This window comes from Natator depressus, chromosome 2, assembly GCF_965152275.1.
Source record: "Natator depressus isolate rNatDep1 chromosome 2, rNatDep2.hap1, whole genome shotgun sequence".
Taxonomy (NCBI): Eukaryota; Metazoa; Chordata; order Testudines; family Cheloniidae; genus Natator; species Natator depressus.
Genome location: NC_134235.1, coordinates 143,847,036 through 143,863,751, shown reverse-complemented (window position 1 = coordinate 143,863,751; position 16,716 = coordinate 143,847,036). Strand labels below are relative to the sequence as shown.

Below are 16,716 nucleotides of genomic sequence, written 5' to 3'. Positions count from 1 at the left end.
AAATTTAAGCAATACCCCATTTTCCATGCACTGTGGGATCAATAATTATGAAGCAACATTCTATATTAGTCAAGAAAGGCAGCTATTCTGGAAACTTAAAATATTTAGTCAAGACTAAATGATCAAGGACTGAAATCCTCATCTGGGTAGTGTACAGAAGGAGGCCATACATTTTACAGCGACCCTATGGGACCAGTTATAAACAGCCATGAGGAGCTATTCTAAATTGCACATGGCAACAATCCCTGCCCAATGGGCTGTTTCAGCAGCTAGGGAATGACAGAGTGCAGAGGAGGCTATGCTCATGCCCCAATATATCCTCCTATGCAAGGGCTGTGAAGGGGAGACAGAATGCTGGTCATCCTTCCACTGGTGAATTCCCTTGTATTGAGGGACTCCTCAGCTGAAGACTGCTTTCAACTCACTTTGTGAAAGCCAGAATGGGAGCCATGGGATCCAATATTCAGCAGGTTTCAGAGTAACAGCCGTGTTAGTCTGTATTCGCAAAAAGAAAAGGAGTACTTGTGGCACCTTAGAGACTAACCAATTTATTTGAGCATAAGCTTTCATGAGCTACAGCTCACTTCATCGGATGCATTCAGTGGAAAATACAGTGGGGAGATCTTTTATTCAGTTTCCAAGTCTGCAGTCTTAGCTAGGGCAGCAGTAACCAAACTGTGGTCCACTAACCGCTGGTATTCTCCAGAGTTTTTTACCAGTGGTCAGTCCTGTGGAATAGAGCTGGGCAAGTAACTGATTTTGTGGTTCACTGACAGTTCCAAAAATGAAGAAAAAATTGGTTTGAGCAAAACTGAAATTCAAAATTTTTGGCAAATCAGAAGTGTTGACAAAAATTGTTTAAATGGAATGAAACATTTTATTGTGGTGTGTGTGTGTGTGTGTGTGTGAAAGCACAGGAAATGAAGAGCTAGACTGACAGGACAGGAGGAGGACATGATGGCATGTGCATTCACCCTTTTTCTGCCTTCCCAATGGCTAGGGCATTCACCTGAGATACAGGAAACTCTGGAATAGGAACTTGAGCGAAGGTCTCCCTACCCCCACCCCCTCAGGTGAGTGCACTAATCCCAGACTTGTAGGTATTCTGGGCTGGGTCTCTCTCTCTCTGTCTCTCCTGTTGAAGCCATTCTGCTTTGTATCAAATACTTGAGTAGTCATTGGGCCAGAGAGATAATGACTATAGCCTATGGCAGTGGTTTTCAAACTGGGGTGCATATATCCATAGGGGTGCATAAGCTCTTGTTGGGGGTACGTGAGAAAAATCATGTAATGGCAGACAACGCATTTTATTTAGACAGACTTGGCATCTAATCATAGGATCACAATATACCTATCTCAGATGGGGATATGCGGTAGACTACATTATTTGGAAAGGGATACACAGCCCAAAAAGTTTGAAAACCACTGACCTAGGGCACTCACCTAGGAAGGAGAGACCCAAGTTCAAGTCCCTGTTAGTGAGTAGGGATTCAACCTGGCATTTTCCACATTTTTCTCCTCAGGCACCATTCACAGAACAACTCAAATCCCTTTTTGAATATAGCCTCCCGCAATTATTTTTGTCTGAAACTGTTCCACTAATGTGTCAAATTCACAAATAGTTTTGGTTGAGCCAAACTGCATTTTGGCAAATAAACTTTTCTTCCAAAAAATTTGGCCCAGCTGTACTGTGAAGCACTAGGGTCCCACATCAGTGTGGATACCTGTAGAAGGTGAGAGGAATAGCTAGCTGAGCAGCAACCAGTAGGGGCCACTATAAGAAGCAATAACAGGGAATCATGACACCAGTCACCAGAAAACTGTTCCCTACCAGTAGCCAGGAGAGGGTACTAGTTAGGATATGTCAAGGTTCCTTCCCCACTCTGAACTTGAGGGTACAGATGTGGGGACCTGCATGAAAGACCCCCTAAGCTTATTCTTGCCAGCTTAAGTTAAAAACCTGATTCCCTGTTCTTTGTTTAAATCGCTTGGTGGTGGCAGTGTAAGAGACCACTTGGAGATGTCTTTTTTCCCCCAAATCCCCCCAAGCTCTACACCCCCTTTGCTGAGGAAGGCTTGATAATAATATCCTCACTACTTGGTACAGGTGAACACAGACCCAAACCCTTGGATCTTAAGAACAATGAACCATCAATCAGGTTCTTAAAAGAATAACTTTATTTAAAGAAAAGGTAAAAGAATCACTTCTATAAAATCAGGATGGTAAATACCTTACAGGGTAATCAGATTCAAAACATAGAGAATCCCTCTAGGCAAAACCTTAAGTTACAAAAAGACACAAAAACAGGAATACACATTCCCTCCAGCACAGCAAATTTACAAACCAAAAAACAGAGAACCTAAGGCATTTTCTAGCTAGATTACTTACTAACTCTACAGGAGTTGTAAGGCTTGCATCCTTGATCTGTTCCCGGCAAAGGTATCACACAGACAAAAGCCTGTTTTTTTGTTTGTTTTTTTTTTCCCCCATCCAGATTTGAAAGAATCTTGTCCCCTCATTGGCCATTTTGGGTCAGGTGCCAGCAAGGTTACCTTAGCTTCTTAACCCTTTACAGGTGAAGGATTTTGCCTCTGGCCAGGAGGAATTTTATAGCACTGTATACAGAGAGGTGGTTACCTTCCCTTTATTTTTGACAGGATCTGTTACAGATTACCAAATAAAATCAGAGAACAGGATTAGTTGCTGTATAGCCAATTAGGCATCTTACTGTAGGCCAGCTGCACTTGTTAGGTTGTCTGGAGACTGGCTCTGCTGGTGTAGTCAAAATCCATGGTGGCTGGTACTGGGGAACTCATGGGCAAGTCTGGGTGGAAGGTGGGGTGAAAGCCATAGTTTGCAAAGAATTGGCTATGTTGGGTCAAGACATGGATTGCATTGTTATATGCAAATTTGGCATTGCACAGCAGCAGAAGCCAGTTGGGTGGTAGCTCAAAAAGCAGTTAATGTACTGCTTCAAGACTTGATTGACTCTGTATTTGCCCATTAGTCTGTGGGTGCTAGGCAGACAAAGTGATGCCTAGGAGTCTAAGAAATTCCTGCCAGAATCAGATGAACTGGCAATACAATGCTTGTTGTTAACCTGTGATAACAGAAGGCATTTTCTAGGAAGAACTGAGCTGTCTCCCAGGAGGTAGGAACAGTACAGCACATGATGAAGTGCACCATCTTTGTTAGGAGCTCAACAATAACAAGGATTACTGAGTGTTCCTGGGTGTGTGGCAGTTCTACAGGGAAGTCTCTTGAAATGGACAGAGGCTGGAGGAGATCATAAGGGATTTGATTGTGGGTTCTTGGTACAGGAACAGAAGTTGCAGGACCTCATGTAAGCTCGTAGGCTGGCCATCAGAAGCTTCTCCAGACTAGATTTCAGATTTTGAATTAGCCAGAATGTACAACAAGTGGTGAATTGTGACATAGTTTCAATACTTGAGCGTTGGTTATCCCTCTGGACCATAAAGACAACCCTTATGATAGGAGGCCATTCTGTCATCAGAATTCTGGGTTGGGTGTCTGCATCATTCAGTGTCTGGCAGATGTGGATCACAGGCAGTGGATGGAAGACAGTCTGAGTGTCCTGTTGACAAAGTTGGACATGTTGGCAGAGGACTTTTTGCCAGGTTCGAGATAATCATCATTGTGGGATAGGGCATGTACATTCAAGTTGCTCATCCCAAGGCAATAGGGTACAACAAAATCTAAGTGAGCCAAAAAGAGGGACCAGCAGATCTGAATTGACTAAGGTGTTAGAGAGCTTATTCCTTCACTCTCCCACTTCCCTGGTCCTTCTCGCATGAACAGAGGCAACAATACCCGAAGTCCGAAGGTGCAAACAATTCGATGTTTATTGGGGTGAACTTCCAGCAAGCTTAAATACAAGTTCCTTACTTCCTGTTTGCCCCTAATTTATATAGTAATATTCTTAGCTATACCTTAACCAATCATTCTACTGAAATGTACCTAACCAATCCTAACATATTGTAACATGATTAGCTAACCAATTATATCCCACCACCTTAATTAGATTACACCCAGCAAAACGAATTATACAGCAGACAGAAACAATCACAGAACCGGACAGAGATTATACAGACAAACAATAGCAAAGTGGGAACTCTAATGACAAAACAATACAGAAGTGAGGATTTCACATCCCACCTATTGATAAGTGAGTTCTTGCCAGACAGGATGCTATCAAACTAAGTTTCCTTTTACATTTTCTAGGCACTTCCCTTTCTCTGGAGGTGATAGGAATTATCAGGACAGGATTGTATTCAGGACAGGATTGTATTCCTAACAGCCCAATAGCACCTTCTTTCAATGTGACTAGTTTGGAATGTGAGGATGTGACTGTTCGCTTCCTAGCTTATGGCTGCCTCTGCTGCTTAGCCAAAGGCCTTAGCCTAAGCACAGGGCCTCAAACTGTCACAGTAAGAGAAGGCCCTTACACCAGCAGACAGTGAGTTTGATTCTTTCTTTTATACCTCTAAAACTAGCCAAGTGATATGAATACACCTAAATTCTTAAAGTACAGGCCTTTGCAGACAGGCCTGAATATCTATATCCTAACATAAGGTTTTTAGCAGTCAGTAGATATTCTAGGCTCTTATGGACTGTCAGAACTTGGACTGGGAATGTCCCCTTCTAGGAGGTGGCATTAATCAAAAGATGCCACAAGTTCCGTGTCCCAAATATCATATTTTTCTCTGCTGGGGTTATTTTCAAATAATAATCACAGGGTAGAATTGGTTGTGGAGGCCCATGTTTTGAGATCAAACGTTGCTGTAGGTGCAGTATTAAGTGTCTGCCTTGATTGCAAATTGTTTAGTGGTATCTGGGTGATTCAGCGTAGGTGCTAAAGTGAATGCCCTCTTTAGTTAATCAAAGGCCAACTGAGCCTTCATGGACCAGGTGAACTGGGTCCCCTTTTTCAGGACTGCCATTATGGATGCAACCAGGCTACAGAATCCTTCAATAAATTGCCAACCCCCAGGAATTGCTGCATCCCACATACACCCTTGGATGCAGCCCAGTCAGATGTTGTCACCACTTTACACAGGTCTATTGTGAGTCCCTCAGGTGGGATGATATATCCCAAGAATTCCATGGTGTCCTTATTGAATTCAAATTTCTTGAGCATTGTGTAGAGGTGTGTTTTGTTTTTTGGTTTTTTTTTTGGCAGAGTCTCTCCAAGACAGTGTGCATATGATGATTGTGGAGGTCCTGACTTTCAGAGACAATCAGGATGTCATCCAGGTGAATGAAGGCAAATTGGTCTGGCATGTCCCTAAAGGTGTCCTTTATGGAGTGCTGGAAAGTCACCAGGGTGTTGCAAAACCCAAACAGCATGACCAAATACTCCAACTGGCCAACCTGGTATGGAAGGCTGTCTTCCATTAATCTGCTTTCCTTGGGTTATAAGCTCTGTGGAGGTCCAACTTTTTGAAGACCTTGGTGGAGTGGAGTCTTTTGAACAAGTCATTAATATGTGGTTATGGGTACCAGTTTCAGAATGTAATCTTGTTCAGCACTCTCTAGTCCACACAAGGCTGGAGGGAGCTGCCTTTCTTCTTACAAAGACAATTAAGCCCCCCGCTGGGGATGTGGAGAGGCCAATGAACCCCTTCTGCAGGTTTTCCTCTAGATAGTTGCGGAGTACCTATAGATTGGGTTCAGAGGGAGTAAATGCACCCAAATGGAACCTTTTCTCCTGGCTGGAGGTCATTGAGGCAGTCATAGCTGTGTTAAGGCAGTGCAGGTCAGCTTTCTTTTTGCTCAATATGTTAAATAGCAATTGTTTGCCAACATAAATCCCTGCAGCAATTGGGGAAGATTATGCAGGTTGCCAAAGTCGCTTTTGGATCCTCTCTTTGTATCACAGAATTTGTTCAAGGACTGAATAAGCCACAAAAGGTTGCTGGCCCCCAGGTCTGCTCTTGGGGAGATAGCACTGTTGGTAAGACAGGAAGTCAAAGCATATCCTGCCTAACCACCAGCAGATGTGCAGGTTGTGGGCAACTAACCAGGGGATTCCAAGGACACCTAGTAAATGCTGTGCATGAATTAACCCAAACTAGATGGTTTCTGAATGCCCTTGAAGGATAGGTACCTCTATGTACATCTACGCTGCAATTAAAAACCCATGGCTGGCCTATGCCAGCGGAATCTGGCTAAGGGGTTTGGGCTAAGGGATGTTTAATTGTGATCTAGACATTTGGGCTCTGGCTGGACCCTGTGAGGTGGGAAGGTCCCAGAGCTCATGCTGCAGCCTGAGCCCAAACATTTACACCACAATTAAACAGCCCCTCAGCCCAAGCCCAAGGAGCACAAGTCAGCTGGCATAGGCTAGCCACAGGGGTCTAATTGCAGTGTAGACATACACATAAGGAGCCATCTGTTGGTGACCAGTCCCAACAAAAGGAGTGACCTGTCTATGGACTCCACTAACTTGGGGGAGTCCTTGTGCTCAGTGGGGATATTGTGTCCTTGGGGAAACTCCAGATTCATGAAATTGGCTGAGGCACCCAAGTCCACCTCTAAGTTGGTGTTGGGTATCTCAGGGTGCTGGAGATAGGGAGGAAGTTTGGCCATCACCAGGGTACCAGTGGATGAGTGTTGGCATGGGCTGCTGGGAAGAGGGGAAGGGCACCAGCCCAGCCCAGAGTCCCCTATCGAGTTGGGGCTTGGCATTTCCTGATTCAGGCACAGATTGGACCTTGGCAAAGCAGCTTGATGCAGTGTGTTCTGGTCTTCCGCAGTATAGGCAGAAGCCCAATGCCCGGCATTGAGTCTTCTCGACATAGAAAGGCAAGGCTAGACCTGATCAACTTGTATGGGTTTGGATGACAGAGAAGGGACTGGTGCTGAGGGTGCAATCCACACCATCCTCCAAATCAAGTTTGCAGATGACACTAAACTGGGAGGAGAGGTAGATATGCTGGAGGGTAGGGATAGGATACAGAGGGCCCTAGACAAATTAGAGGATTGGGCCAAAAGAAATCTGATGAGGTTCAACAAGGACAAGAGCAGAGTCCTGCACTTAGGACAGAAGAATCCCATGCACCGCTACAGACTAGGGACCGAATGGCTCGGCAGCAGTTCTGCAGAAAAGGACCTAGGGGTTACAGTGGACGAGAAGCTGGATAGGAGTCAACAGTGTGCCCTTGTTGCCAAGAAGGCCAATGGCATTTTAGGATGTACAAGTAGGGGCATTGCCAGCAGATCGAGGATGTGATCGTTCCCCTCTATTTGACATTGGTGAGGCCTCATCTGGAGTACTGTGTCCAGTTTGGGGCCCCACACTACAAGAAGGATGTGGAAAAATTGGAAAGCATCCAGCGGAGGGCAACAAAAATGATTAGGGGTCTGGAACACATGACTTATGAGGAGAGGCTGAGGGAACTGGGGATGTTTAGTCTGCAGAAGAGAAGAATGAGGGGGGATTTGATAGCTGCTTTCAACTACCTGAGAGGTGGTTCCAAAGAGGATGGTTCTAGACTATTCTCAGTGGTAGAAGATGACAGGACAAGGAGTAATGGTCTCAAGTTGCAGTGGGAGAGGTTTAGGTTGGATATTAGGAAAAACTCTTTCAGTAGGAGGGTGGTGAAACACTGGAATGCGTTACCTAGGGAGGTGGTGGAATCTCCTTCCTTAGATATTTTTAAGGTCAGGGTTGACAAAGCCCTGGCTGGGATGATTTAGTTGGGGATTGGTCCTGCTTTGAGCAGGGGGTTGGACTAGATGAGGTCCCTTCCAACCCTGATATTCTATGAGGGAAGTTGGTCCAGAGCCAGCAGGGCTGGAGAGAGCCAGGAGGGCCATCTTTTTTTCTTGGTGGTGTTTGGTCAGGTGGTCTTCAATCCTGATCCTTAAGTTGACTAAGGCATCCAGGCCAGATGACGATTCCACCAGTGCCAGTTCATTCTTAGTATCATTGTTTAGGCTGAGAGAGAAAAGATGATGCTGGGTGGCCTCATTCCACTCCGTGACTACTACCAAGCTGTGACCTAGGGATCTATTAGTGAACAGTTTGCCAGCTAACACTACTATGTCAGCAACTCCTATCAGGTCTGACATACTCACTACACTTAACGTACTGCTTTCATAGTATTTATCCATAAAAAGTGTTGTTGTACCAATAAAATAAAAACCAACAGGATCTTATTAAAGGGAAAAAGGCAAAATACCACATTTATTGTGAATACAGAAAGAATCATAGTAAGCAGTTAATTACAGCTATAACATTCCATTCAATCTCATATTTATTCACACAGTCATTCATTCATACACACACACACACACACAGGTTCTGCAAAGTTGTTATCATAGTTACCAGCCTTAGAGTTGCTCATGCCAAGCCACTGGCCGGGTGGCCTGGACATGAGGAGGGAGCAGGGCCTTGTCAGATGCTCATCTGATGCTCCTGGAAGTTGGTTTGCAGAATCAGACCCCAAAGTTCTCACTTTTTAGAGTCTCTTTTTATAGGAATTTCTTCCTAGGCCAGTCTGTGGGAATTGCTTCATCATGCTGTTGCTGAATCAATCAGCAGATGGCACATTCCTGACGGCTCCGTGCTGCTAGATGTTATCTTGTTCTTTGGTTCTCCCATTCTTGAGGCTGTTGGGTGGATTCCAGTCTGCCCTCCGGGGGTCCTCTGGTTATTTCCACTTGACGCCTTCTTCAGCCGATGGACACTGGATTCTTAGGCTGGCACCTCCCTGATCATTCAGTTATTATCCACACCAAGCATCCATCCACATACATCCTCTATCTCTATTTTAATCACAATTGTTAATACAACAAAAGGGCGAGGAGTCTCTGGGTGCTGTTTCTGTTGTTAGAGTATTGCTTTGAGTCTCTGTGAATTGCTTTGAGAACAGACTCTGTCTTAGAATGTACTAACACAATTAGCAGCTTGCAAGTTTCACACATAGAGGGAGAGAAACAGTACCAAAACCCAAGAGACCTCTTAATTAGTAATACCCTGGAATTTAAACTATGGGGAATCAAACTCATTTGTGATTTTAATACAGAACTTCTTTAATATGATCCAACAGTGTCATGTAAGAAATTAAATGAAACTGAGGTTCATGCTGGTCATTAATATCCTTGTATGTTGTATGTACAGATATTTATGGAGTTGTGTATAAGTATTGAACATATAGTTTAATACCCAGACTCTCCGGATATAAGTCACCAGCAGAGACCAGTTATCTCAAGCCAGGAGTGTTTGTCCATCTAGCTAATTGCCATGAAAATTAAGCATTGCATTGTTTCCCAATGGGCCTCCCATCATCAGTTTGAAGTAAATGCTAATAAAAACAACGATGTAAAGTGAAACAAAAAAAAAAACAAGCAATGGAGGAGAAGAGTTTTATTGGGGGTGCACTGGAAGGCCACAGGATGTTCACAAATACTTGGATTCCAGCTTTGACTGAAAACCAGCAGCTCTGTCAAACTGAATCCTTAGGAGAAAATCTACTTTCTTAAATAGAAAAAGAAACCATTAATAAGTGAAGACCTAGGATAGTGTTTTATGTTTTGTTTTTTATATGTGTAAACATTTCTGTTTCCATTTACTAGCCTTACTCAGTATTTCTTAAAATTTAACATTAATCATAAATTTATGACTGTTTCACTAGAAATATATTTCAGTGCTGTAATGTTATAAGAGACCTGATCTTGAGTTTGTACCAGTCTAGATGAGCATACTGTTTCTTAAGCAGTTTTTACATAATATCTGTGAGCATCTGGGTACTGCAGGGGGACACTTCAGATGCTCTTTGAGATTGGGGTGTGTCATAAATATAAAGGGAAGGGTAAACCCCTTTAAAATCCCTCCTGGCCAGAGGAAAAATCCTCTCCCCTGTAAAGGGTTAAGAAGCTAAAGGTAACCTCGCTGGCACCTGACCAAAATGGCCAATGAGGAGACAAGATTCTTTCTAAAGCTGGGAGGAGGGAGAAAAACAAAGGGTCTGTGTCTGTCTGTATGCTGCTTTTGCCGGGGACAGAACAGGAATGGAGTCTTAGAACTTTTAGTAAGTAATCTAGCTAGGTATGTGTTAGATTATGATTTCTTTAAATGGCTGAGAAAAGAACTGTGCTGAATAGAATGACTATTCCTGTCTGTGTGTCTTTTTTGTAACTTAAGGTTTTGCCTAGAGGGATTCTCTATGTTTTGAATCTAATTACCCTGTAAGGTATCTACCATCCTGATTTTACAGAGGTGATTCCGTTACTTCTATTAAAAGTCTTCTTGTAAGAAAACTGAATGCTTTTTCATTGTTCTCAGATCCAAGGGTTTGGGTCTGTGGTCACCTATGCAAATTGGTGAGGATTTTTACCAAACCTTCCCTAGGGAGTGGGGTGCAAGGGTTGGGAGGATTTTGGGGGGGAAAGACGTGTCCAAACTACATTTCCCAGTAAACCCAGATAAAGTTTGGTGGTGGCAGTGGAAATCCAAGGGCAAAAGGTAAAATTAATTTGTACCTTGGGGAAGTTTTAACCTAAGCTGGTGAAAGTAAGCTTAGGAGGTTTTCGTGCAGGTCCCCACATCTGTACCCTAGAGTTCAGAGTGGGGAAGGAACCTTGACAGGGTGCACCTATTGTTAACTTGCAAGGTGAATTTAGAGCTGGCATAAGCCCAGAGGAGAGTGCTTAAGTGATTGAAGGGCTGGCAGTGTCAAGGAGCTGACACCAGCTAAGACCAAAAAAAACCCCCACACCCCTCCCTATTGCTGAAAACAAGGAGTAAAAAGGTGACTCAGTCCTGGGCACCCCAAAAAGCCATCAGTGTCACAACCCTGGGCACCATAAAGTGTCACACATGGGTTGGAACTCTGCTGTATGTTTTAGTAAGTGGCTGGTGTCCCTATAGCAATACCCGAAGCACAGCTGAAGAGCACAACCATAGCTTTAATGAAGTCTTCAAATTGTCCCAGAAGCAGGATCAATTTTTCTAGGAGCGGAGATGTCTATACCGGGACTTCCCCAGTAAGCAGGCTGATAATCTCACTTGCAGTTCATCAGTGGATACAAATGTGGGCATAGCAGAAATAAGAGCCAATGCTGATTTTAAGAACCCACAAAATTTGTTGCTATTGCCGTTAAACTTGTCAGGCAGGGGAGCTTGGGCTTGCATAGGGGGTCAAAGCTGAAGGCAGTGTGGCTTGAGCTTGCAGCACTGCATTCTGTGTCTACAGGGTGGCAACTTGAGCCTGCAAGATCGGTAGGGCTTCTAGGGTGACCAGACAGCAAGTGTGAAAAATCCAGACAGGAGGTGGGGGGTAATAGGTGCCAATTTAAGACAAAGCCCCAAATATCAGGACTGTCCCTTTAAAATCAGGACATCTGGTCACCCTAAGGGCTTCCACTAACTCCATCAGAGAGAGATTGACCTTTGCAGAGTCCATATTTGCCATATCCGCTCTAGTTCTCTTATTGTTTGTGTTTGGGGCTGCTCAAACTGTCAGTGATCAGGATATGGGTGGTTGTGCCTAGTGGTTAGAGCAGGTATCAGGGGCCAGAGCCAAGGGTCACAGCCAGGGCAGGAACTAGGATTTGGAGCCCAGGGTGAACCCCATGTATGCCACACCTCTGCCAGTGCACCCCAAACCCACTGCATCCCCAGCTCTGCCAATGCATACAACAACAGGGAGCATGCTAATAAAATTTGTGGATGACACAAAGTTGGGGGTATTGTCAACATGGAGGACTGGAATACCACACAAATAGATCTGAATGACCTTTTAAAACTAGAGTAATAGATATGGGATGAAATGTAATGATGCAAAGTGCAAGGCCACCCACTTAGCAAAAATTCTTGTTAGACCTTATCAGCTGGGGCCATATCAGTTGGAAATGACCGAGGAGGAGAAAGAAAAGGTTAGTAGCAATTGGACATCTGACATAGTGAATGCCAGTAAAAATTAGGTGGGACCAGAGGCTAAAATAAGGAGAGAATACATTAAAAATTATTTAGACAAGTCCGATGTCGTCAAGTCACCAGGGCCTGATGGAAATACATCCTAGAATACTCAAGGAGCTTAATGAAGAGATATCTGAGCCATCAGAACTTATCTTCAAAAAGTAATGGAAGATGGGAGCGATTCTAGAGGACTGGAGCACTATATTTGCCCATCTATAAAAAGGGAAATAAGTACAACCTGAGGAATTACGGACCAGTCAATTTAACTTCAGTACCTGGAAAGATAATGACACAACCAATCAATCAATTAGCAAACACCTAGAAGATGATGATAAGGCAATTAGTGACAGTCACCATGGATTTGTCAAGAACAAATCGTGTCAAACCAACCTAATAGCTTTCTTTCAAAGGGTAACAAGCCTTGTGGGTAAGGGGAAGCAGTAGATGTGGCAACCTGGGCAGCAGTGACCATGAGATGGTTGAGTTCAGGATCCTCACAAAAGGAAGAAAGAGTAGCAAAATACGGACCCTGGACTTCAGAAAAGCAGACCTTAGGGAACTGATGGGCAGGATCCTCTGGGAGGTTAATATGCGGGGGAAAGGAGTCCAGAAAAGCTGGCTGTATTTTAAAGAAGCCTTATTGACAGCACAGGAACAAACCATCCCAATGTGCAGAAAGAATAGCAAATATGGCAGGCAACCAGGTTAGCTTAACTGTGAAATCTTCAGTGAACTTAAACGCGAAAAGGAAGCTTGCAAGAAGTGGAAACCTGGACAGATGACTAGGGAGGAGTATAAAAATATTGCTCGAGCATGCAGGGGTGTAATCAGGAAGGCCAAAGCACAACTGGAGTTGCAGCTAGCAAGGGATGTGAAGGGTAACAAAGGTTTCTACAGGTATGTTAGCCACAAGAAAAAGGTCGGGGAAAGTGTGGGACCCTTAATGAATGGGGGAGGCAACCTAGTGACAGATGTGGAAAAAGCTGAAGTCCTCAATGCTTTTTTTGCCTCAGTCTTCACAGACAAGGTCAGCTTCCAAATTGCTGTCCTGGGCAACAAAGTATGGGGAGGAGGTGAGCAGTCCTCAGTGGCGAAAGAAGAGGTTAAGGACTACTTAGAAAAGCTGGACATGCACAAGTCCATGGGTCCAGATCTAATGCAGGGTGCTGAGGGAATTGGCTGATCATAGAATATCAGGGTTGGAAGGGACCTCAGTAGGTCATCTAGTCCAACCCCCTGCTCAAAGCAGGACCGATCCCCGACTAAATCATCCCAGCCAGGGCTTTGTCAAGCCTGACCTTAAAAACTTCTAGGGAAGGAGATTCCACCACCTCCCTAGGTAACGCATTCCAGTGTTTCACCACCCTCATAGTGAAAGTTTTTCCTAATGTCCAACCTAAATCTCCCCCACTGCAACTTGAGACCATTACTCCTTGTTCTGTCATCTGCTACCACTGAGAACAGTCTAGGTCCATCCTCTTTGGAACCCCCTTTCAGGTAGTTGAAAGCAGCTATCAAATCCCCCCTCATTCTTCTCTTCCGCAGACTAAACAATCCCAGTTCCCTCAGCCTCTCCTCATAAGTCATGTGTTCCAATCCCCTAATCACTTTTGTTGCCCTCCACTGGACTCTTTCCAATTTTTCCACATCCTTCTTGTAGCGTGGGGCCCCAAACTGGACACAGTACTCCAGATGAGGCCTCACCAATGTCGAATAGAGGGGAACGATCATGTCCCTCGATCTGATGTGATTGCAGAGCCATTAGCCATTATCTTTGAAAACTCATGGCGATTGGGGGAGGTCCTGGACAATTGGAAAAAGGCAAATATAATGCCCATCTTTAAAAAAGGGAAGAAGGAGAACCTGGGGAACTACAGACCAGTCAGCCTCCCCTCAGTCTCTGGAAAAATCATGGAGCAGGTCCTCAAGGAATCCATTTTGAAGCACTTGGAGGAGAGGAAGGTGATCAGGAGCAGTCAACATGGATTCACCAAGGGCAAGTCATGCCTGGCCAACCTGATTGCCGTCTATGATGAGATAAATGGCTCTGTGGATATGGGGAAAGCAGTGGACATGATATATCTTGACTTTAGCAAAGCTTTTGATACAGTCTCCCATAGTATTCTTGCCAGCAAGTTAAAAAAGTATGGATTGGATGAATGGACTATAAGGTGGATAGAAAGCTGGCTAGATTGTCGGGCTCAATGGGTGGTGATCAATGGCTCAGTGTCTAGTTGGCAGCTGGTAGACATTTTCAAGTACATAAAAGATTGTCCTATCCTCAGTGGTTAAGGAAAACAATTTTTCTCCCTCCTTGTAATAAGAAGCAATAGGCTTAAAGTGCAGCATGGGTGGTTAAGGTTGGACATTAGGAAACACCTCCTAACTGTCAGGGTGGTTAAGGACTGGAATAAATTGCCTAGAGAGGTTGTGGAATCTCCATCATTGGAGATTTTTAAGAGCAGGTTAGACAAAAACCTGTCAGGGATGATCTAGATCGGGGTGGGGAAACTTTTTTGCCTGAGGGCTACATCGGGGTTGGAAAACTATATGGAGGGCCGGGTAGGGAAGGCTGTGCCTCCCCAAAAAGCCTGGCCCCCACCCCTTATCTGCCCCCTTCCACTTCCTGCCCCCTGACTGCCCCCCTCAGAATCCCTGACCCATCCAACCCCCCCGCTTCTTGTCCCCTGACTGCCCGCTCCTTGGACCCCCACCCCTAACTGCCTCCCGGGACCCCAGCCCCTGACTGCCCCAACCCATATCCACACCCCTGACAGGCCCCCTGGGATTCCCACACTATATCCAACCCCCCGCCCTGTTTCCCGTCCCCTGATTGCCCTCCCCAACCCATTCAACCGCTCCCTGACTGCTGCACTGGGACCCCTGCCCCCTTACCATGCCGGAGCCAGCCATGCCGCCGCACTGCCCAGCAAGAGCGGTGGGCCAGAGCGCTGGCGGCGCAGCATGCAGGGGAGGGTGCTGGGGGCGAGCCTCCCCGGCCTGAGCTCAGGGGCCAGTCAGGAAGGTCCCGCAGGCCAGATGTGGCCCATAGGCCATAGTTTGCCCACCTCTGATTTAGATAATACTGAGTCCTGCCATGAATGGAAGGGCCTGGACTAGATGACCTTTTGAGGTCCCTTCCAGTCCTACAATAGTATGGATATGTTGCTGGGCCTGTGCATAACTTCCTTAGTCCTGACACCCAGGCACCTAAGAGCCAGCAGCATCCTCAAACTAGGCATTTCCCTGCCTTTCTCTCTCCTGCAGGACCAGATCCAGATAGGCTGGTGAGAGACCATACCAGCTTACAAGGGGACTTTGGCTACAGGAACCTCAAGAAGTGTGCAGGGATAAAGCTTCAGCATTATTCAGGTCAGGAAAGCTAATACTTCACAGTTCCTAAGCAACCACACCCATCTCAAGATTGTCCAGTGATTAGGGCACTAGCATGGAATTTGGGTGACCAGAGTTCAATTCCTTCCAGTGCCACAGACTTCCTGGGTGACCTTGGGTTTAGTCTTAGGCAATAAAGCTCGGACAAAGACTACCTGTAAAAGAGGTGATGCATGTGGGGTCAAGTGCCCCCCCACATTTCTGCGAGAGCCTTGCTAGCTCTGTCCTGCTGCTGTGCCTCTCCCTTGGCACTTCCAGCTTGCTTGGCCCCTTCCCCAGCAGCTGGGCCTGGGCAGGGAGCTGAAAGGGCAGTATGGAGTTGCTTCTCGTGTCGGCTGACTCAGCTCAGGGACCCTGCCTGGGAGAGAGCCTGGCGGGGAGGCAGTGGTGGCTCATCCGCTCTGCTCCCTGCCTGGTCCCAGCTGACAGGGACAGGGGCCAAGTGACCTGGAAATGTGCAGAGGAAGGGGGGGGTCTCCAGCTTGCTAGGCAGCGACTGAGCAGCCAGCCTCAGCTGGTGTGAGAAGCGGCTCTGCCCCGCTCCCTATACTCCCCACTTGGGCCTGCTGCTGGGGTGGGACAAATGAGCCAGAAATGTGGGGAGGTGCAGCAGGAGAAAGCAGAGCCCCCACTCCCCACAGGTAACTCTGGCAGGGAGAGTGTGGTGGCCCCAGGCCGGGCGCAGGGTGGGAGGTCACTGGGGAAGGTGTTGGGAGCAGGGTCCCTCTGCGCAGCCAGAAGTAGCGGCATTGCCCATGCCCCTCCCACTGCTGAGGTGTCCATGAAGGCATGGGAGCTCCAGAGAGACACTAGTAGTGTGAGTCTCCCAGGGCCAGGGCTGCCCCTACCCCAGCCTAGAGGCATATGATCCCTGCTTCTGTGGCCTCAGCCCCCCAGGAGCCATCCGTATTGGCTGCCCTGGCCCAGGGAGGTGGGGCTGGAAGGTTCCTTCCAGAGGTGATGTGTGGTGATCACATGGCCCCCCTTTACACTGTGCCCCCTACTATCAGCAAGCATGAGTCATCTCTTGGAGGAGTACTTTCCTAGGGGTGCTGTGAGGATAAATATGTAATACTGAATAATTCAAGACAAGATCCACAAAGGGACTTAGGTGTTGCACTGCTCAGTGTTGCAGCATCTAGAAAATGACAGGAATAACATTGATTCCCAAAGTCTGAGTTAGGCACCTAATGTTCTCTATACACTGAAAGGGGAGAGATACATGCCTTAGACTCCAGTTCACAAAAGCTAGCACACTAGGTGGAGAGCTGCCTAAGAGAGCCAATGGGAGATGCTGATGACAAGGATGTGTCCTAAGCCCCACTGTTCTCATGGAGATAGGTGCCCAAATGTGTACATTTTAAAAGTGTACATTTTA

The 16,716-nt window shown here is 46.0% G+C and overlaps 1 protein-coding gene across 4 annotated transcripts in view; it reads right to left on the bottom strand.

The window, feature by feature from the left end:
* The window catches only part of LOC141982752 (sodium-dependent neutral amino acid transporter B(0)AT3-like), a 120,138-nt gene that overhangs the window by 41,440 nt on the left and 61,982 nt on the right, over window positions 1-16,716 (bottom strand). The window lies entirely within an intron of this gene.